The sequence below is a fragment of the Acomys russatus genome, chromosome 1 (genome assembly GCF_903995435.1).
Source record: "Acomys russatus chromosome 1, mAcoRus1.1, whole genome shotgun sequence".
NCBI classification, from domain to species: domain Eukaryota; kingdom Metazoa; phylum Chordata; class Mammalia; order Rodentia; family Muridae; genus Acomys; species Acomys russatus.
The window spans coordinates 66,174,982-66,197,860 of record NC_067137.1 but is presented as its reverse complement, the minus strand read 5'-3'; positions in this window follow the sequence as shown (position 1 = coordinate 66,197,860).

Below are 22,879 nucleotides of genomic sequence, written 5' to 3'. Positions count from 1 at the left end.
TTTTCCTAAGGTATAGTTAGAATCAGAGAGCATGTGCTTGGCGTCTTTTATTATTAGGTATTTAAGTATTTGAGGTGCCTGCTTTCTTTTTCTTTCTCTCTCTCTTCCTTCCTTATTTATTTTTGTTTTGTTTTTCGAGACAGGGTTTCTCTTGTAGTTCTGGCTGTCCTGGACTCCCTTTGCAGACCAGGCTGGCCTCAAACTCACAGTGATCCATCCACCTGCCTCTGCCTCCCAAGTTCTGGGATTAAAGGCGTGTGCCACCATGCTCGTCGCCTTACTTCTTTTCATAGCTTTGAATCTCTTTCTTTCTTTCTTTCTTTTTTTTTTTTTTTTTTTTTTTTTTTTTTTTTTTTTTCTTTTTCTGAGACAGGGTCTCTTTGTGTAGCTTTGGCTGTCCTGGACTCTCTTTTTAGACCAGGCTGGCCTCAAACTCACAGCGATCTGCCTGCCTCTGCCTCCCAAATGTGGGGATTAAAGGAGTGTGCCACCACACCTGGCCTGAATCTCACTTCTTTTAGTGCTGGACTGATATTCCACTGTCTGGATATACTGCAGTTTATCCACTCCACTGTGCAAGACGTTTGTTTGGCAGGGAGTATTGTTGACACAGGGTCTCATATACCCCACGATGACCTTGTGCTACTAACACGCCTGCCTCTACCTCCCAAGTGCTGGGATTTACAAATGTGTGTCAATATCCTGGCAAAATATCTTTCTCGGTGTGTGTGTGTGTGTGTGTGTGTGTGTGTGTGTGTTGTATTCAAACATGTGTGAGAGTGTCTTGAGACAGCATTTCTCATGGAACCTGGAGTTAGGTTATAGCCAGCAAGCCCCAGCAACCCTGTCTCCACCTCCAAACAGTGAGGCCATGCTCTCAGTTTAATATGGGTGCTGGATCCGAACTGTCAGGTCTTCATACTTGACCACCTTTCTAGCCCCTTTTTGTTTTGAGACAGGATCTCGCTCCTTAATCCAGACTGACCTCAAGGGCACATCTTAGCCGATACTGACTTTGAACTTCTGATTCTGTCTCAGCTTCCTAAGTGCCAGAAAAACAGGTCTGTTGCCAGGACACCCAGGCAGACGCAACTTTCACAGATGTTTTCTTGAACTCTGTGGCTTGCTTTCTCATTCTCTGGGAGTTACTGTTAAATTATGTGTTTAATGTTAATACACCCCAAATCCATTCTATAGTCCAATGGGCACACCCCTATAGTAATGCCAAAGCATCTTCCAGAGAAACTAAAGCAGTTAAAGCAGAGGACTCCATGACCACCTTCTATGGTGTGTAAGGCCAAGCCCGCCCTCTAGTGGCCACCTCAGCAAAGACAAGCACTAATAAAGCTTTCAAGACTCAAGAAAATACTTGAAATTGAGGGTAATTCTTGTTCCCTCTCCCTTCCTTCCTTTCTATTGGTTTTGGTTTTGGTTTTTCGAGACAAGGTCTCTCTGTGAATCCTTGGCTGTCCTGGACTTGCTTTGTAGACCAGACTGGCCTCGAACTCACAGCGATCAACCCGCCTCTACCTCCCCGAGTGCTGGGATTAAAGGCGTGGGCCACTAGGCCCAGCTGTGCGCCGGCTTTTATAAAATCAGGATTTACTTTGTTATGTGAAGGGGTGGTTTTTGCCTGCATGTACCCCATGCATGCCTTGCTTTTATAGGACAGAAGAATGTCAAATCTCTTGGGGTTGGAGTACAGATGGTTATGAGTTGCCGTGTGGGTGCTGAGAATTGAAACCCAGTCATGACTGCTGAGCCACCTCTCCAGCCCCAGATTTTACCTCTTGAAAAGAGAAATTCTTTCTGTTGTATGTAGTAGCAGGTTTATATTCCCAGCAACATGGGATGCTGAGACAGGAGAATCAAAAGTTCGAGTCTCTCAAAATATGTTGTATACATTTTTTTTTTCAATTAAAAAAAAGTGTAAGGCCTATGCGGGCAGCTTAGCAAGACTTTGTCTCAAAATAAAGAGTCAAAAGAGTACTAAGGTTGTGTGTGGGTCAGTGGTAGGATGCCCATCTGTGTTTCATTCATAAAGAAGACCCTGGGTCAGTCCCCAGCATCACAAAAAAAGAGCTACATTTTATTGAAGAATGTACAGCCTCCTTTTTACTAGCTTTTCAACTTCTGATGAATTTATAATGATCTAAAAATGAATGAAGTGACTTAGGCCTAATACAGTGATACACAGCTATAATCCTTCCCACGGTGGGGGTGGGTGAGGCAGGAGAGGCAGAAGTTCAAAAATCACCCTGAGATACCTAGTGAGTGAGGCTATCCTGGGCTACATGAGACCATGTCTCAAAAGAAGTTAAAACAGAAGAATAGGTTGCTGTGGCTCAAGCTTATAATCACAATAAGTAGCGAGCTGAAGCAGGAGGATAACTGTGAGCTTGAGGCTAGCCTGAGCTGTACCTAGTAGTCCAGGTTAGCCTGGACTACAGAGTGAGTCTTTGTTCAAAACACAGACAAGCTGGGGGTGGGGGCAGGGCAGGGGGAGGGGCGGTACACACCTTTAATGGCAGCTCTCAGGGAGGCAGAGGCAGGCAGATCTCTGTGATACGAGGCTAGCCTGGTCTACATATCGAGTTCTAGGATAGCCAGGGTTACACAGAGAAACCCTGTCTTGGGAAAAAAAAAAAAAGACAAGTTCAAAGCCAGCCTGGTCCACAAAGTGACTGCAGGACAGCCAAGGCTACACAGAGAAACCCTGTCTCAAAACAAAACAAAACAAAACAAAACAAACAAAAGCAACCAAAAAACATGGCTAAGAGAGGTGGTTTAGTGAATAAAAATGTTTGGTGTGTAAACCCAATGACCTGGAACACAAGTGAAAAGCCCAACGCAGTGATGCACACCTGTAATCCCAGTACTTGTTTAGCAAAAGATCAGGGAGGGACAGAGCTGGCCAGAGGCCTGCAGGCCCGCTAGCCTGGGGTACATAGCGCAGAGGCAGAAGCTAGAGACTGCCTCAAAACAAGGTGCAAGGAAAAAGCCAAGTAACTTCCAAAAAACCAGACCTCCAGATTATGCATTCTCTCTCTCTCTCTCTCCCCCCCCCCCTCTCATTTCTTAATTAATTAAAAATAAAATGGCTTGGTATAGGTGCACTCACCTTTAATCCCAGTGCTTGGGAGATAAAGGTAGGTAGGTTTCTTTGAGGTCCAGACCAGCCTGATCTGCATAATGAGCTCCAGGCCAACCAGAGCTACACAGTTAGACCCTGTCTCCCAAACAAATATTGTTTTGTCTTTGTAGATCAGCCTGGCCTTGAATTCACAGAGATCCACCTGCCTCTGCCTACTGAGTGCTGGGATTACAAGCATGAGCCACCATATCTGGCTCAAATAAATTAATATAATATAATAAAGTACATGAGCCAGGCGTGGTGGCACGTGGAGGCAGAGGCAGGTGGATCTCTGTGAGTTTGAGGCCAGTCTGGTCTACAAAGCAAGTCCAGAATGTCCAACATAACAGAGAAACCCTATCTCAAAAAACCAAAATAAATATGTGGGAAAGAAAAAGCCTTGTCACAGGTGGGAGCAGTCTTTGCAGGCTTTACCCTTGGGGCACCCCATGAATACCTTGTGACAGACTAAGTGGAGCCATCCTGGGTCTGGAATTCAGGAAGCAGACCTGGGAACCCCACCTGGACTATTGTCTTTCTAATGGACCCTCACCGGGAGAAGGAGCCGGTCCTTCCCACGTGACTCAGGCAGTTGGGGAAGAGAGAATAACAAAGTCGGCTGCAGAGGGAGCACACAGGCCAGAGAGACACCTAAGGACCCGTCCCGTGGAACGGCTACCGGAAGGTTCACTCTTTTGTCCCTTTAACCTTTTTCCTTCTTGTATAAGCTAGTTGGGTTGTATAATAAAGTTTAATTGCTAAGAAACAGAGTCAACATAAATAAATTAATAAATAAAGTACATGAGCCAGGTATGATAGCACACTCCTGTAATCCCAGACTCAGGGAGGCAGAGGCAAGTGGCTCTTCATGAGTTTGAGGCCAGCCTAGTCTACAAAGTGAGTCAAGGACAGCCAAAGTTACACAGAGAAACCCTAACTCAGGAGGGGGGGGGGAAGCCCATGAACTTTATTCTGGCCTCTGCTGAGAATTCAGAGATTTGGATTGAGACTTGGCTTCTATGGTCCAACATTGTCCCAAATTGCTTTCTGCTCCCAACCCCTATAGGGCATCCTAGAAGAAGGGATGAAGTTGTTTACACTCACTAGGAAAGGAGAGTAATCCAAAGTTCCTTTAGAGTATGCACATGTCCTCAGTGCACCTCGACACAGAGAATGCCTTGTATTCATGGCTTCTGCATCCTGCAAAACGAAACACTCTGTCTTGTGTACATTCCCCATTGTCAGTTCCTGCCTTGTCTTACCACACATGAGCAGACAGCAGCAGAGAGGTTGGAGCAGGGATCTGGGCTTGTGTTGTTTGAGTAAGAGTGACTATGGGTAGACTATGACAAAATATGATTTTTAAGAGTGTGGATACTTGCCTACCACGTTGGGCATCTCTTATTGTTTTTAAATTATCTGTATTATCAGTAGATCTGGCCAGCAATCAATCAAAACACAGACACCTGTTATATTTTAAAATTTTAAAATAGCCTTAGTTAACCTGGGGCAGGGCAGATATCAAACCTCTAAACTATTTCCCGGAGTGGGGCAAGTATCCCATACTTGCTAATGCTTTTTATCTGGGCCAAATCTCCATCCACGCCTGCCACGTGTTTCTCTTCCATCTAACCCATGGTGGCCTTCCTGCTCCTCTGGTCTCTCTTTGGGTCTTCTTCCTCCTCATGGCGCTCATTTTTCTTCCCAGGATTCCTCTCCCCCACCCCCCAAGGAATCTTAGCCACACTGCTATTTCCTTTGCCCTGCCCAGGGGAGATGGTTTTTTATTAATTAAAAGGTGGGCCACAGAGACAGCAAGCAGTAATTAGCATCAAAATACATCAGACCATCACCCAACAACCCCTCCCCCCACTTATATATTTGAATGCTTAGTCACCAGGGAGTGAAACTCTTTAAGGATTGGAATGATTAGGAGGTGTGGCCTTGTTGCAGGAAGTGTGTCACAGGAGGTGGGGTAGGGGTGAGTTTGAGGTATGAAAACCCCCATTGTAGCGCCCTCCTCCCCCGTCTCTGCCTCTTTCAGTCTACAGGTCAGGGTGTAGCTCTCAGCAACCTCATTCTTGCCTACTTGTGTGCTCCCTGCCATGATAATAATGGACCAAGCTCCTGAAACTGTAAGGCAGCCCCAATTAAACGCTTTCCTTTACGAGTTGCCTTGGTCATGATGTCTCCTCACAGCAATAGAACAGTGGCTAAGACAGATTTATCTCTTTCTTTCTCCCGCATCTCTCCCTCCCCCTGCATTAGGGACCAATGGAGTCTCACTGTGGAACTACTGAGTTTATGGGGTACAGATTGAAAGCCAGTCACTGCCCGCAGCTGGACCTGGTGGTACAGGCTTGATTGACAGCTCTTTGGGAGGCTGAGGCAGGTAGTTCAGATTTTCAAGGTCTGCTTAGAGTACAGAGCACACATTTAGTCCTTGGAATTTATCTCAAAGAGAAAAGAAAAGGAAGAATGAGCCACGAAAGTACTTAAACCCTCTATTTTAGAGAGGAAAAAAGTGTGTCCCAGAGGTGGCAAGTTGCTAGTCTGGACCTGGGACTGGGAGTGTAGAGATCCAAAGCCTTGGTTCCCGCCGGTGCAGCATGTTTCTTCTCTTTCCACACAGAACCGACCCACGTCCTTCATATCCACAAGGCAGGAGCCCACCAGTGGGCCACACCCCCAGCCTACTTGTATTTCTGTGAAGATGTATTTGTTCTCTGTCCTGTCCCCTGGGGGCCAGCAGTAGGTCATTAATCCTTGAAGGCAGCTTCATCGACTAATCTGTAATTGGACGTTTATGGACAAGTTTAGCTTAGTAAATGGTGTCAATCAAGGTGTAGCTGTCACAGTCCCAAGAGGAAACAGATGGCACAGTCAATTAGCAGAACTCACGGGAAGGCCAGTAAAGACACAGTGTGACGACTGTCTAGGGAAACCACAAGGCTTTTACTCCTAGGGGCTGGCACCATGGAGAGGCACCCACCAGCCCTAGCTGAGGATGAAGTTGGGCGATAACGCCATCTAATCCGATCTCCATGAACAATTGCTTTGGCTGGACTCTAGTGGAAGGCGGACATTGAAGCACTCTACACAGGCCAAGATAAGGGAGGTTGGAGAGCAGCTCCAAGGCAAAAGGAAGATACACAGTCATGCCATCCTAGTCAGTTTCTATTGCTGTGATAAGCACCAAAAGCAAAAGCAACTTGCAAGAAGAGGGTCTTTATTTGGCTTACTCGTCTACATCCTATCATCAAGGACAAAGCATGACTCGAGGCAGAAACTGAGGCAGAGACCTCGAAGGAATGATGCCTGGGCCTGCTCCCTGAGGCTTGCTCAGCCTGCTTTCTCATAGCACCTAGGACCACCTGCCTAAGGGTGCCACCACCCACAGTGAACTGGGTCCTTCTTCATCAGTCATCAGTCAAGAAAACGGCTCCACAGGCTTATGTACAGGCTGATCTGCTAGGGAGGCATTTTCTCAAGTAAGGCTCCTATTAATCCGAAAGATAGGAAGCGAAAGACCACTGACACAAAGCAGCATGGCCAAATTAATTTTTTTTTGGGGGGGGGGGGTGTTTCGAGACAGGGTTTCTCTGTGTAGCCTTGGCCATCCTGGACTCATTTTGTAGACCAGGCTGGCCTCGAACTCACAGCGATCCACCTGCCTCTGCCTCCCGAGTGCTGGGATTAAAGGTGTGCACCACCATGCCCAGCCCTCTTTTTATTATAGGCTTAGAGCTCTCTGAAAATATAGTTTAAAGATGGGGAGGTAGGGCCTGGAGAGATGGCTCAGAAGCTAAGAGCACTGTCTGCTCTTCCAGAGGTCCTGAGTTCAATTCCCAGCAGCCACGTGGTGGCTCACAGCCATCTATACTGGGATCTGATGCCCTCTTCTGGCATCCAGGTGCACATGCAGGTAGAGCATTGTATACATAAAATAAACAAATCTTAAAAAAAAAAAAAAAAAAAAAAGATAGGATGGTCATACAGGTTACACCCCCTGAAGGAATAAAATTCAGTAAATAAGATAGATTGACTAAAATAAACTTTTCCTAGTTGATAGCGTAGATGATAAAACCTATAGTAAAAGAAGTTAGGTAATAGTATTTGCAATTCATTGATAGGAATTCTCCTGCTGACAAAATGAACCAATTCAGGCCAAGTTAAAGTATAAAGGCAGGTTTATTGGGGACAGCTTTCAAGCTGGCTCACCAGTCCTAAGGAAAAGGTCCAAGGAAGTCAGGGAGACAGAGAAGGGTAGTGGGGAGAAAAAAAGAGCATGTGCTCACCTGTACAGACACACACACACACACACACACACACACACACACACACACAGTCTGACTTATGTAGTAAAGAGCCTCTGGGGGAGAGAAAGCCCAGCTCCTGGGGGAGAGAAAGCCCAACTCCTGGGCTGAAAAGTTTAGTGTAGAGGGTAGGATATGTCATGCCAGCCACGCCTTGTAACAGTCAGGGACTGAGGGATGCTGGGAGAATCCGGAGGCCAGGTCCACTTTGATATTTTTGTTTTGTTTTGTTTTTTGAGAAAGGGTTTCTGATTTTTTTTTTTTTTTAAGATTTATGTGTTATGTATACAGTGCTCTGCCTGCATATACACCTTCAGGCCAGAAGAGGGCATCAGATCCCATTATAGATGGTTGTGAGCCATTATGTGGTTACTGAATTGAACTCAGGACCTTTAGAAAAACAAACAGCCGGGCGTGGTGGCGCACGCCTTTAATCCCAGCACTCGGGAGGCAGAGGCAGGTGGATCGCTGTGAGTTCAAGGCCAGCCTGGTCTACAAAGTGAGTCCAGGATGGCCAAGGCTACACAGAGAAACCCTGTCTCGAAAAAACCAAAAAAAAAAAAAAAGAAAAGAAAAGAAAAGAAAAACAAACAGTGCTATTAACCTCTGAGCCATCTCTCCAGCCCCCCATTTTGATATGTTAAATAGGCACATCAGTGGATTGTGCAGGGTCTGAAACCCAACATTTGTAAAAAGACTAGTTCAGGCCGGGCGTGGTGGCACTTGGGAGGGAGAGGGAAGTAGATTGCTGTGAGTTCGAGGTTAGCTTGGTCTACAAGGGGAGTCCAGGACAGGCAAGGCTACACAGAGTAGCCCTGTCTCACAAACAAAGAAACAAAAGACTTGTTCAGATATTTTCTGCTTGTCTGGAATGCTCTCAGACTACAAACATTGTCAGCCTAAAAGCAGGCTGTCATATATTAAATGTGTTTGCTTGGGGCCTGGAGAGAGAGCTCAGAGGCTAAGAGCACTGGCTGCTCTTCCAAACATCCTGAGTTCAATTCCTAGCAACCACATGGTGGCTCACAACCATCTATGGTGAGATCTGGTGCCCTCTTCTGGCATGCAGGCACACATGTGGGCAGAACACTGTAGAAAATAATAATAATAATAATAAAAACTAAACTGGGCTGTAGTGGCTCACGCCTTTAATCCCAGCACTTAGGAGGCAAAGGCAGGCAGATTGCTGTGAGTTCCAGGCCAGCTTGGTCTAAAAAGTGAGTCCAGGATAGCCAAGGTTACATAGAGAAACCCTGTCTCGAAAAAACAAAAGAAAAGAGAAAGAAAGAAAGAGAAAACCCTAAATCTTTTTTAAAAGTGTGTTTGCTTTGGAAGAGATATTCTTTTTTGCGGGGTCGGATTTTGTTTTTTTGGTTTTTCAAGACAGGTTTCTATTGTAGTCCTGGCTGGCTGTCCTGGACTCCCTTTGTAGACCAGGCTGGCTTCAAACTCACAGAGATCCGCCTACCTCTGCCTCCCTAGTGCTAGGATTAAAGGCAAGCGCCACCACCACACCTGGTGGAGGAGACATTCTTTAGGTTCTTTTAGTTGGACTTATAAGGCTAATACCAATAATAAAATCTATTCTGTTTGGTGTTTTTATTTTTTAATTTTTATTTATTTATTTATTTTTGAGACAGGGTCTCTCTGCATAACCTTGGCTGTCCTGGGCTTACTTTGTAGACCAGGCTGGCCTCGAACTCACAGAGATCTGCCTGCCTCTGCCTCCCGAGTGCTGGGATTAAAGGCATGCGCCACCACGCCCGGCTTTCTGTTTGGTGTTTTTAATTGTAACTAAACTTGTAACCCTAGATATGTAATGAGAAATTAAACACATATTCTGTACCACTTGGATAATCAATAATCTATCTTTGTTCTGTGAAACTTGTATAAAGAAAGAAGCACCTGGTTGCAAGTGAATCAGAGCCACAGAAGGGGCCTGACTGCTTGACAGTCAGTACAGAACCTTTTGTAGTTCTGGGGCATAGTTCAATCCTTAAGAAACAAAGGTTTAATCATAAACAGGATAGAACCTAATTTGTCTTTACTACAAGATGGCTTTTAAGCCTAAGATGGAGGCAGGCTGGTTCTTCAGTTCTCTCTTCCCAGATGACCCTAGCTTGTGTCAAGTTGACAAAACCATAACCACACACACACACACACACACACACACACACACACACTGCACTGCACACAATCTAGAAAGGCCCCCTAGAGCCATCTCAGAACACCAAAAACCTACCCTGTGTTCACTTAATCACCACATTGCTGGGGGAAATCTAGGAATGTGTGGAGAGCAAGGAAGCCAAAGCTCCTTCTATACTCTCTCTGGTTCCAAGATACAGTTTCCTTCATCTTATTTAAATTTAAAATCAGGATGTAGCTTATGGTTGGCATGGACACTTAATATGCTTTTCCGTCTTCCTCAGGCACCATCAGCACTTATTGGAATTGCAGAATAAACTATGTCAAAGGGTGCCTGTGTCTTTTTACTTCTCCTTGGTCCGTGGGAGAATATGATGACTACAGTAATATGTGTGCTTCACAAAGTGACGCTCACATCCTGCTGCCTTCTGGGAACTGGCTGGCGTGCTGCCCTGTGCATATTTACAACAGCCAGCTGCAGAGTTAAGCACTTTTATTCTAAAAGCTTAGAGTGCTTTAGAGACACTGGCTGATACTCCACAGTGAACAGCAAAACCTCTTATGTGTCCAATAAAAGGCCATACACACATTTTCTTGGAAAAAGGCTCCCCCCACCCCCTGGGACAGGGTTTCTCTGTGTAGCCTTGGCTGTCCTGGACTCACTTTGTAGACCAGGCTGGCCTCGAACTCAATGAGATCTGCCTGCCTCTGTCTCCCAAGTGCTAGGATTAAAGGTGTGTACCACCACCACAGGGTCTTACCATGTAACTCTGACTAACCTGGAACTCCTCGTGTACATCAGATTGACCATAAACTCAACAGACCAGCCTGCTTGTATCTCCCCAGTGCTGGGATTACAAGTGTGCACCCCCTGGCCAGTAATGGGTAGATTCTTAATTAGGCATAAGGTTAATAAATAGTCCCTTTTGAGATTTCCATAAACTATGGCAAATGAAGAATTTGATGATAGTTAAAATAGCTGAGGCAGGGGCCAGCAAGATGGCTCAGCAGGGAGAGGGACTTTCCACCAACTCTGAAGACCTGAGTTTGGGTCCTGGGACCCACGTGATGGGAGTCACAATCAATTCCTGCAAATTTTTCTCTGACCCCACCCCTTCCCACAAGTTAATAAAACTGTTATTGAAGTGAGTGAGTCAGAAAATAGCCTCTTTAAGCCTCAGATTTTTCCTCTTTCCTTTTTTTTTTTTTTTCAACACAGCGTTTCTCTGTGTAGCCCTGGCTGTCCTGGACTTGCTTTGTATTCCAGGCTGGGCCTTGAACTCCCAGAGATCCACCTGCCTCTGCCTCCTGAGTGCTGGGATTAAAAGTATGTACCACCATGCCCAGCTCTTTTCTTTTTTTACATAGGGTCTTTCTATGTAGTCTTGGATGTCCTGAACTGGTTATGTAGACCAGGCTGGCCTCAAACTCACAGAGATCCAGCTCCCTCTGCCTCTGGAAAGCTGGGATTAAAGGAAGGCACCACCACCACCTGGCTGGTGGCCTTTTCTTTCTCTTTACTTTTTCCTTTCTTTATAGCCGAAGTTGGCCTTGAATTCACAAGTAGCCCAGGCTGAATTTGAGATCCTCCTGTCACTGCCTCTCCAGTGCTGGCATTACAAATATGTATCACTATGCCCACTTTGCCATAGGTCTTTGAAGGGTAAGCCATGAGATATGCTTTGGCCTCTAACATCTCTCATATCGGGGACAAGGAGCTCCCTGTGGAAAAGTCCACATGGCAAAGAACTGCACCACCCAGTCACAAGCCAGCATCACTATATGTAGGCAAGCAGACCTCACCACTACCAACACACACACACACACACACACACACACACACACACACACACACGCACACAGAGTTAAGCCTTCACATGACTGCTAAAGTCAGTTTGCAACTTCAGGACAGATCTAAGAAAGAACATTCTGAGCCAGGCATGGTGGCGCATGCCTTTAATCCCAGCACTCAGGAGGCAGAGGCAGGTGGATTGCTGTGAGTTTGAGGCTAGCCTGGCCTATAAAGTGACTCCAAGACATCCAAGATAACATAGAGAAACTCTGTCTCAGGGGGAAAAAAGAAAGAAAGAAAGAACATTCTGGCTAGGCCCTTTAAAATTCCCAACACACATACACACACACACACCAGGAGAAATAAATGCATCTCTCTCTCTCTCTCTCTCTCTCTCTCTCTCTCTCCTCCTCCTCTCTCTCTCTCTCTCCTCTCCTCCTCTCCTCCCCTCTCTCTGTTTCTTTGAGACGAAGTTTCTCTTTGTAATAGCTCTGGCTGTCCTGGAACTCTCTTTGTAGACCAGGGAAAGTCCTGCGTCTGTAATCAGAATGTTGCTCAGACTTAGGCTCTCTGCCAGCTGAGTAACAGGAAGTACATTTGCTGGCCGGGCATGGTGGTGCACGCCTGTAATCCCAGCACTCGGGAGGCAGTGGCAGGTGGATCGCTGTGAGTTCGAGGCCAGCCCTGGTCTACAAAGTGAGTCTAGGACAGCCAAAGCTACACAGAGAAACCACGTCTCATAAAAACCAAAAAAAAAAAGAAAGAAAAGAAAGAAAAAAAGAAAAAAAAAGAAAAACAGAGCTTTCTTTCTTTCTTTTTTTTAAGGAGAACAAAGTTTTGAAATAACAGTTGAGATGTCTGTCAGTGGACCTTGAAAGGTGGGGCCTGGGCCTCCAGGGGGCTGGAATTACAGATGTGTTGCCGCCACGTACAGTTGTCTTCAGGCTGTGAGGAGAACCACGAAAAAGAAGTGGGTAGAGTTGAATGATTTTTTTTTTCCTCTAGCACTGATTTTTTTCCCTTTAATGAGAAGTATTGTTTAATCACATGGGAACCGTTGGAAATTGAGTTGCAAAACAAAACCAGCTCAAACTAGCTCCAGAAAAATAGGAATTTAAGAGAATTTCAGCTCTACAGCATGTAGGGCGTCATGTATATTACTTCCCCACTGCTGTGCCAAATCCCTCTAAGCTTGCAACTGGGATGAGCTCAGTAGGCTTGCCTAGCAAGCCTGTAATTCCAGCGCACTGTGGAGGTAGAGACAGCAGGATCAAAAAGCCAAGGTCATGCTCACCCTCATAGTGAGTCCCAGGCCAGGCTAGGCTTTTAGGACTCAGGTTTTGTTGTTGTTGTTCTTGGTTTTTGGTTTTTTGGTTTTTCAAGACAATGTTTTTCTGTGTAGCCTTGGCTGTCCTGGATTTGCTTTTGTAGACCAGGTTGGCCTTAAACTCACAGTGAGCCTGCCTCTGCCTCCTAAATGCTAGGATTAAAGGTGTGAGCCACCACATCCAGGTCCCCTCCCCCCTTTTTCTTTTCCAAGACAGGGGTTCTCTGTATAGCCTTGGCTGTCCTAGGCTTGCTTTGTAGACCAAGCTGGCCTCGAACTCACAGTGATCCACCTGCCTCTGCCTCCTGAGTGCTGGGATTAAAGGCATGCACCACCATGCTGGGCTAGGGTTCTGTTTAAAAAAAAAAAAAAAAAAGTGTGGCGGCGATACACACTTTTAATCCTAGCACTTGGGAGGTAGAGGTAGGTGGATCTATGTAACTTCAAGGCCAGCTTGGCCTACATAGTAAATTCCAAGCCAACCAGGGCTACACAGTGAGACCCTGTTTTAAGACAAAACAACCAAACCAAACCTAAATAAAGCCCCAAAAGCCAACACCCAAAACCAAAACACTAATAAGGCTGTGAATTGTCAGAGTACAAAGGAAACTTCATTAAAATTGAGGTCTCCGATCAGGCTGGTGGCAGAGCTGGAGCCCATGTGGAGACTGCTCTTGTTCTGCTTCAGGTCACTTCTGCCTGAAGTGCCAGAAACTGTCTTTCTCCCAGTGCTACCTCAGTCCCCTGCTCTGCCTCACTCCCCCACTTGTAAGAACAGCCTCTGGACTATATGGGGCTCATCTATGTAGTCCAGAAGGACGTCTGGTCTCCAGGTCTTTATCCCCCCTGCAAACTTACTTGTCCTTTGCCGTGAAAGTCAGTACAGTCGCAGTTGGTGGTAGTTAGAGCCTGGGCCTGAGGGTATGCTCATTATCTTGCCCACTCCATTGCTTAACATTAAGCATAGAACTATACCAGCAGGGGCTGGAGAGATGGCTCAGTGGTTAAGAGTGCCACCTGCTCTTCCAAAGGTCTTGAGTTCAATTCCCAGCAACCACATGGTGGCTCACAACCATCTGTAGTGTGATATGGCACCCTCTTCTGGCTTGCAGGAGTACATGCAAGCAGAACACTGTATACATAATAAATAAATAAATCTTTTTTAAAAAGAAGTATACCAGCACTGTGGGAGCTCAGAGATCTGCCTGACTCCGCCTCCCAAGTGCATCACCACTGCCCAGCTAATGCCAAAGATTTTACTTGATCATCTAAAACAGCTGTTCTCAGCCCATGGGTCACAACCCTTTTGGGGGTTGAATGACCCTTTCACAGGGGTCGCCTAAGACCACCGGAAAACACACAGATATATACATTATGAATCATTACCGTAGCAAAATTGCAGTTATGAAAAAACAACAAAAAATGATTTTATGGCTAGAGGGGGTCACCACACTGTGAGAAACCGTATTGAAGGATCACAGTTTAGGAAGGGTGAGAACCACTGGTGTAGAATATACAGAGACGGTAGTAGATGATTACTAAGGAAGTGAAGGACACCCCAAGACAACTGTGGGCCCTGGGTCTGCGGCATTCCAAGTCCCCCCAGGTACCACACTCTAATCAGTGTGCAGAGTCTTCAACACAGGGGACTTCAGGTCACAGGACACTTTAGCAACTTGACATTTTTTTTTTCTTGCCAGTCTGAAGACCAGTCTACCCAGTCGAGGTGGCTCATGTGTTTGTCACATGACAGGTCTTGCATTCCATCTCAAGTGCTGTCATTACCTTTGGTCTGCTTATGCCTGGTGCCCTTTGCCTCCACTTCCTCCCCACAATGGCACTTTCAGGCTGTCAGTCAAGGACTGCTGCTCCTGCTCCTCTGGAGTTAGATTCCCAGTCTCCACACAGGCTACAACGTGCCCTTCCCCAGCATCCTCACTCACTTTCTCAGCACATGGCTAACGTGGTACCTATTTAACACAGCAAAGCACACCTTGGCCTCCTGCCTCTGTCCACACGTACCTGCTACAGAGTCCTGGCACTTCTCACTCTTGCCCTGACCCTAAACCTCTCCAGCACCTGCACTGCCCTTCTCTTCTCTTCCCTTCCCTTCCCTTCCCCCGGCTTGTGATTTCTATAAAACCTGCCATTTCGGCCACAAATTCTCTGTGTCCTTTGGTCCCCTCTCTGGCTCCTCCAATCTCTCTCCTTTCATAGCCTGGTCTTTTCTGCAGGCCATATTCAGTCTGGACTCTTCTAGATGCCTCTGACTGCTCTCTCCCTCATATCTACAACAATACTTTCTCCTCAGGGGTATCTAGAAGCAGTCATGTCTTCCTTTTCATTCAGTATAAAATTACAGTCTAGCTCTTCCTCTCTTCCTTTCTTGTTGTCTCTATCTCCCTCTCTCTCTGTCTCTCTCTTTGTCTCTGTGGTACCCTCTCACTTCCCTGCTCTCCCATGTTCATTTGTTTGTTTGGTTTTGGTTTTTCAAGACAGTTTCTCGGTGTAGCCTTGGCTGTCCTAGACTCACTTTGTAGACTAGGCTGGTCTTGAACTCACAGAGATTCACCTGCCTCTGCCTCTGGACTGCTGGGATTACAGGCATGTGCCACCTTGCCCGGCATCTCCCATGCTCATTTAATGAATTTCTCCATATAAAAAGAAAAAGAAGTCAGGCCTGGTGTCACATGCCTTTAATCCCAACACCTAGGATTTATTTTTATTTTTTTGCATAATAGGCTTATTTAAGGGAAAGGAGTATAGCTCAGTGGTAAAGCACATACCTAACATTTACAAAGCCCTGGATTTGGTCTCTAGTACCACGAAGAAACAACAAATGAAGACATAGTCGAAGGACCTGGGTGTGATGGTGCATGCCTGTACTCTTACCTCTAGGAGACAAGAGACTAGCCTGGTCTATATGTTAATCAAAGCAAGGCATGCTGTCTCTTCCCCCTTAGAGCTTCCATTCAGGTAAAGCCAAACCCTTGATCATGAAACAGTTTTAGGGTGAGTCTGAGTGAAGCAAAGTGACTGTGATTTGTTAAGGTAAGGTAAGGGAGACTACACACTCTAGATTTAAATGGAGGCTTTAGAAAATGGGGCGTATACAGTGAAGTGCTTTGCACCCCCCATGGATGTACATTGCAACTTCTTCTTCTTCTTCTTCTTCTTCTTGTTTGTTGAGACAGGGTTTCTCTGTGTGGCCTTGGCTATCTTGACTTACTTTGTAGACAGAGATCCACCTGCCTCTGTCTCCTGAGTGCTGGGATTAAAGGAGTCTGCCACAACACCTGGCTTCTCTTTCTTTCTTTCCTTCTTTTCTTCTTCCTTCCTGTCTTCTTTTAATTAATTAATTAATTTCTTTTGGTTTTTTGAGACAGGGTTTCTCTGTGTATTCTTAGCTGTCCTGGACTCGCTTTGTAGACCAGGCTGGCCTCGAACGCACAGCAATCTGCCTGCCTCTGTTATTTTTTATTTTTATTTTATTTTTGAAACAGGTTCTCATGTAGCATAAGCTGGCCTCAAAGCCAAGGATGACCTTAAACCCTAAACTTAGGATCCTCTTACTTGCACCTCCCATGTGCTAGGATGATAGCCATGCCATTAGAACCAGATCCCTGACTATTTAAGTTACAATGTTCCTAGGATAGAATTTACAACAAAGTTTAAAGATTAAGCAAAGCTTAAAAACAAAACCCAAACGCTTAATAATTAAATAAAAACATGGTTTACTTATTTCTCTTATCCTAAAGAATTTCCTTTTGCGAACGAAACTCAAGTGCGGTTTATGAGCTTTAGATTTAAGGATCACAGGAATGCTAAATAGTAAAACTCAGGGTTACAAACATTCTGGCCCTGCCTGACTAAGCATGGCTTGTTTGAGTAGTCTTTAGGAAAACACACAGTATCTCTGTAGGCAATGTGGACATTATCAGCTGTGTTCAAGTTTCTTAACCTTTGGTCAGCGGGCAAGGCAAGCTAGACCCCAGGGTGTTTTCCCTTCTTTTGTGCCCTTATTTAACTGTTCTTGTCTACAGCTACATAGCTATATCCTGTCTCCAAAAACCAACCAACCAACAACAAAAAAGAAGGCAGGATGGTCAAAAGGGAGCCAGCCTAGCCTAACCTAGCGAAGCACAACAGTAGTCCCAAACGCAGAGGGAGCTGAGGTAGGATTGTGAGTCTGAGGCCCCACCTTGGAAACATACTGAAACCCTGCCTGAAAAACAAATGGTCCAGGAAGATGGCTCAGTGGGTAAAGGGGCTTACTTGCCTCTAAGCCAAAGGACCTGTGTTCCACCCCCAGGACCCACACTAGGAGGAAGAAAAGCGACTCTTGAAAGTTATTCTCTGACTTCCACGTGCTCTCACTGCCTCCCAATAAATACAGAACTAAATAAATGTAAAAAAACAAAAAATGTTAAGCCGGGCGTGGTGGTGCACGCCTTTAATCCCAGCACTCGGGAGGCAGAGGCAGGCAGATCGATGTGAGTTCGAGGCCAGCCTGGTCTACAAAGTGAGTCCAGGATGGCCAAGGCTACACAGAGAAACCCTGTCTCGAAAAACAAAAAAAAAAAAAAAAAAAAAAAAAGTTTAAAAAATATCAAAAGTCAAAGCAGGAAGAATTAAGCAGAATCTTTGGAGTGATGTAAGAAAGGATCATAAAACCAAGAATGCAGAAGCATGGAGGGCAAGGACGTGCACCTTCTGCAAGTCTCTAGAAGGAGCTAGATCTGCCTGTTAGCATACCTGCCTCCAGGTTGCCTGGCAACCTATGACATCATCACTGCCTGTCACTAGGTGTGCCAGGTACCCAGGATATAAAAGGCCAAGCATTGTCCCACCTCTTCTCTCTCTCTCTCTCTCTCTCTCTCTCTCTCTCTCTCTCTCTCTCTCTCTCCCTCCCATGTTTCTACAATAAACTTCACCATATCATATCTGTTGCTTGGCATCTTATTTTTTTATTTTTATTTATTTTTTTTGATTTATTTGTTTTTTTTTTTCAAGACAGGGTCTCTCTGTGTAGCCTTCGCTGTCCTGGACTCACTTTGTAGACCAGGCTGGCCTCGAACTCACAGTGATCTACCAGCCTCTGCCTCCTAAGTGCTGGGATTAAAGGCATGTGCCACCACGCCCGGCTATTTATTTATTTTTTATTTTTTTTATTTTTTGGTTTTTCGAGACAGGGTTTCTCTGGGTAGCCTTGGCCATCCTGGACTCACTTTGTAGACCAGGCTGGCCTCGAACTCACAGCGATCCACCTGCCTCTGTTTCCTGAGTGCTGGGATTAAAGGCACACACCACCAAATCTTATTTTTTAATCATAGTGCTGCCAACTCCTGACTTTAGCCATGTGAGGGGCTTATTGGGGGGTAGATATGGGCACATCATTTCCAGTTGTTGTCCATTGGAATCTCTTACACAGCTGCTCCTGTCTGCAGAAGTGACATCATGAACAAAGAGATCCTGAGAATATCTGACCTGCCTCCTCTATAGACTTTAATGGAAGTTTCTAGACATTGGGTACCAAAAGTTAGATAAATGCCTTAGGCTCCACATGAATGACAAACTTAAAGGGGGAAAAAAAAGAGTAATGCACACATTGGCCACACCGGTCATGTCTTGGTGAATTCTGCACAGCTGAGGTTGGTTTCTTTTGGAAGTTTCTTTCTTTTCTTTTTTTTTTTTTTTTTTTTTTGTGTGTGTGTGTGTGTGTGTGTGGTTTTTCGAAACAGTGTTTCTCTGTGTAGCCTTGGCTGTCCTGGACTCGCTTTGTAGACCAGGCTGGCCTCGAACTCACAGCAATCCGCCTGCCTCCGCCTCCCAAGTGCTGGGATTAAAGGCATGCGCCACCACGCCCGGCTAAGTTTCTTTCTTTCTTTCTCTCAGGTTCTGTTTGTTTAGTTGGTTGGTTCATTGGTTGGTTTTTTGAGACATGGTTTCTCTGTTACACAGAGCCCTGGCTGTCCTGGATTTACTTTATAGACCAGGCTGGCCTTGAATTCCCAGCTATCTGTCTGCCTCTGAAGTGGGATTGAAGGCATGCACTACCGCCCAGCTTTTTTCCAGAAGTTTTGATGGTTTCCTCAAGCACAGGTAAGGGTGGTACCTGTTCTGTTAAATGTAAGAGGGAGAAAGAAATACTCTGAATAACTCTGAATTCGGTGTATGCTGCGGAGAATACACATGGTCTGTGTTACTTGCCCTTAGAAAGTGCAGGGCTAAGCCAGGCATGGTGGTGCATGTCTTTAATCCCAGCATTTGGGAGGCAGCGGCAGGCGGATCGCTGTGAGTTCAAGGCCAGCCTGGTCTACAAAGTGAGTCTAGGATAGCCAAGGCTACACACACAGACCCTGTCTCAAAAAAAAAAAAAAAAAAAAAAAGTGCAGGGCTAAGGAAATTATGTAAACAGCAAGATCAAGGAAGGGGCTGACTAATCTGGTTGTGGAATTTGAAAGTAAATGATTCAGTTCGTTTTCGGAAAAGCAGAAATGAACAGCAAGAGGTTTTGGGTACTGGCTCTGGGCTTCTCAGAAAGCCAGGACTGAATTCATCCTAGATGCGGTGAGGAATGGGGACAGACAAAGGATAGAAACTGAGACAGAAAGAAAGTTTAAGCATAGGCTTTCTTTTGTCCCCTCTCCCTCCCTCTCTTATTTTTTTTTTCTCTCCCCATTCCATTACCCCTCCCCCCTCCTCCCCCACTTCTACTCCTCTATTGTTTTAATTGAAAAATCCAAAATTCTATTTCACCAACACAGACTCCAGAGCCAGATGTTGTGGTGAAAAATCTGCTCGCTCAGAGAGGCAGAGAAAGCACCCAGCTGACCTTCCTACTCAGCTTACATCCCAATGGAGAAGGCCCAAAATGCTCACTAGCTCAGCTGACAGACAGCCCAGGAGGAAAAGGCCAAGGAGCTGAAGAGCTCTAGAGCCAGAGAGCTAAAAGCTAAAGAGCTAAAGCTAAAATCCCAAGAGTAAAGCCCAGGAGCTAAAAGTGCCAAAGACCTCCTCCTTCTACTTCTACACGCTGTCTTAAATGCCCCTCACCTCAGAGTCCCTCCCACTCTCTAACCCCTGTCAGCTGGTTTCTTGCTCCGCCTCTCAACATAGGGTTAACTTGTTCATTCGATCTCGGGATCACAATGGGATCAGTGACAGATTTTTACATTTCAGTCTCATGAGTCACATTGGGATCAATATCTTTCAACACTCCCCCTTCTCTTCCTATTTGATATAGGTCTTGCTATGTAGCCTGGGACTTATTAATACATAGACCAGGTTGCTCTTAAACTTGTGATAATCCTCTTGCCTTAGCCTCCCAAACCGAGGATTACAGGTATGTGCCCCCATTGCCTGGCTGTAGAGGTGTTCCGAGTTTTGTCTGAGTCCTCCATAGACTTCCACTTACACCCTGACTTCAGGCCTGCCTCGCCAGGAGCCTCACACTGGGAAGACCTGATACACAGACGAGGCTGCCTCCCAGAGTTTGAGGAACTCATGCAGATTGAGAAAAGGAGTTGGAGTTTCCATCATAGCACAGGGAAAACCTCGAGACTTCCCCCTGCCTGATGGAGCAGCACTGATTAGTAAGGGAGCAGCCGGCTGGCACCTCACCTCACAGTGCTCATGTGGGAAACAAGAGCCTCAACTTGGGCCAGTTAACCTCCAGACTCTTAGCCTCTTGGGATTCAGGCCTTGAACAAGCGGCTGAGGTGCCTATGTAACCAAAGCAGACCTGGCCTCCAAGTTCTCTCACCCACCATGCCTCAGTCTCTACCTATTACAGGGCATGGCTGGCATACCCCACCCTCTACCCTGAACTTTCCAGCTCAGGGGTGGGGCTTCCTCTTCCCCAGAAGCTCTTCACTAGATAATCCAGACATTTTGGGTCCCTGTTCTCTCTGCATTTCCCCTCTCTCCTCTCTCCCTGGGGTGTGCTCTCTCCCCCCCCCCCCCCACTTTTCTGTCTCCCTTTGCATAGAGACTTCCCTGGCCCATTCCTTTGGGACTAGTAAACCCACCTGAGAGCTACCCCCAATAAGCCTACCTTTATATACTTTTTGGCGGGGGAGGTTCGAGACAGGGTTTCTCTATGTAACAACCCTGGCTGTCCTGGACTCTCTTTGTAGACCAGGCTGGCCTCAAACTCCCCAGAGATCCATCTGCCTCTGCCTCCCAAGTGCTGGGATTAAAGGTGTGCGCCACCACGCCTGACTAAAGATTTATTTATTATTATGTATACAGTGTTCTCCTTGCATGTACACCTTCATACCCGAAGAGGGCATCAAATCACATTATAGACGGTTGTGAGCCACCATGTGGTTGCTGGGAATTGAACTCAGGACCCCCTGAGGCACAGTCAGTGCCTTTAACCACTGAGCCATCTCTCCAGCCCCTTTATATACTTTAATTTGGTTTGAATTGGTTCATTTCATCAGTGGAGAGAATAGCTCCGCAGCCTAGAAATGGAAAATTGGAGAGGAACATTTAGAGATCAAAATTTAGAAATTTAAATTTGGTATTCATTCATTCATTCAAGACAGGGTCTCACTATACAGCCCTAGCTGTCCTGGAACTTACTATGTAGAATAGGCTGACCTCAAATTCACAAAGATCCACCTGTCTCTGCCTCCCAAGTGCTAGGCCTAAAGGCATGTGACACTACACCCAGCTAAACTTGGGATTTTAGTATTCACAAAAGCAAACCTTATTTTATGTAGGTGGCAAGTCAGGACTCAAGTCCAAGCAATTCTGTCTGATTTAAGTCAATGCTTGAAAACCCCATTCTCTAACTTTTCTGCTCATTGTTAGCCTTGCTTTCTATTTTTCAGCTTTTTCTTGCATTTTGTTGCAACTCAATTAAAAATACTTGCTGAAGGTCTGTTAAGGAATTCTCCCTAGTCTACTATCATAGTAGACAGACAGCTTTCTTCTGGATTTAAGTGAGATCTGCAGAAATGGCTCAGCAGCTAAGAAGCACTTGCTGCTCTTGGGGAGGACCTGAGTTTGGTTCCTAGCACCCACACTGGGCAGTAGTCAACCAACTGTAACTCCAGTCCCAGGGCATCTGCCACCCTCTTCTACCTTCTGCAGGCATGCACATGCTCACATGACTATGTGCCTGCACAGATACACACATACTCATAATTAAAGACAAAATTAAATCGTTTGTTTGTTTTGTTTTTCGAGACAAGGTTTCTCTGTGTAGGCTTGGCTGTCCTGGACTCGCTTTGTAGACCAGGCTGGCCTCCAACTCACAGTGATCTGCCTGCCTCTGCCTCCCGGAGTGCTGGGATTAAAGGCGTGTGCCACCACGCCCGGCTTGAGATAGTCTTTCTATGTAGCTCTGGCTGTCCTGGAATTCACTATGTAGATCAGACTGACCTTAAACTTGAATGGACCCACAAGTATCTGGCTCCCTGCGCTGAGATTAAAGGTGTGTACTACAATGCTCTACTGATAATTACTTCTTATCACTCACAGAATATTGCTTGTGACCTTAGCTCAAAAAGGAAAGCTTAGGTATTAGTTAACAACTTTATTATTTTCAAGGACAAGTTCTTTATGCATGTGAGTTTTCTGCTACGGATTACAGCAGCAGTAATTACCATAGATCTTTGTTAGTCATTTTAATTGTGCTACTTGTATTTTCTTTGTTTGTTTGTTTTTGGTTTTTTATTTTGTTTTTTTCTAGACAGGGTCTCTCTATGTTATCTTGACTGTCCTGGACTCCCTTTGTAGACCAGGCTGGCCTCTAACTCTTATCGATCCACCTGCCTCTGCCTCCCAAATGCTGGGATTAAAGGTGTGTGCCACCACGCCCGGCCACCACTTGTATTTTCTTTTGTTTGTTTTCAAGACAGGGTTTCTCTGTGTAGTATTGGCTGTCCTGGACATGCTTTGTAGACCAGGCTGGCCTCAAACTCACAGAGATCCCTCTGCCTCTGCCTCCCTGAGTTCTGGGTCTAAAGGCATGCACCATGGTGCCTGGCTGCTACTTGTATTTTCAATCCCATCCTGTATGTTTTTTTATAAGTATGGATTTTAACCTTTTGTCATTTAAAAATTACAGTGTCTCTGAGCTGAATGTTGACATTTAAGACTCTTGGATAATGACTGAGGGAGGGCCAGGGAGATGGCCTAGTGGGTAAAGCTGT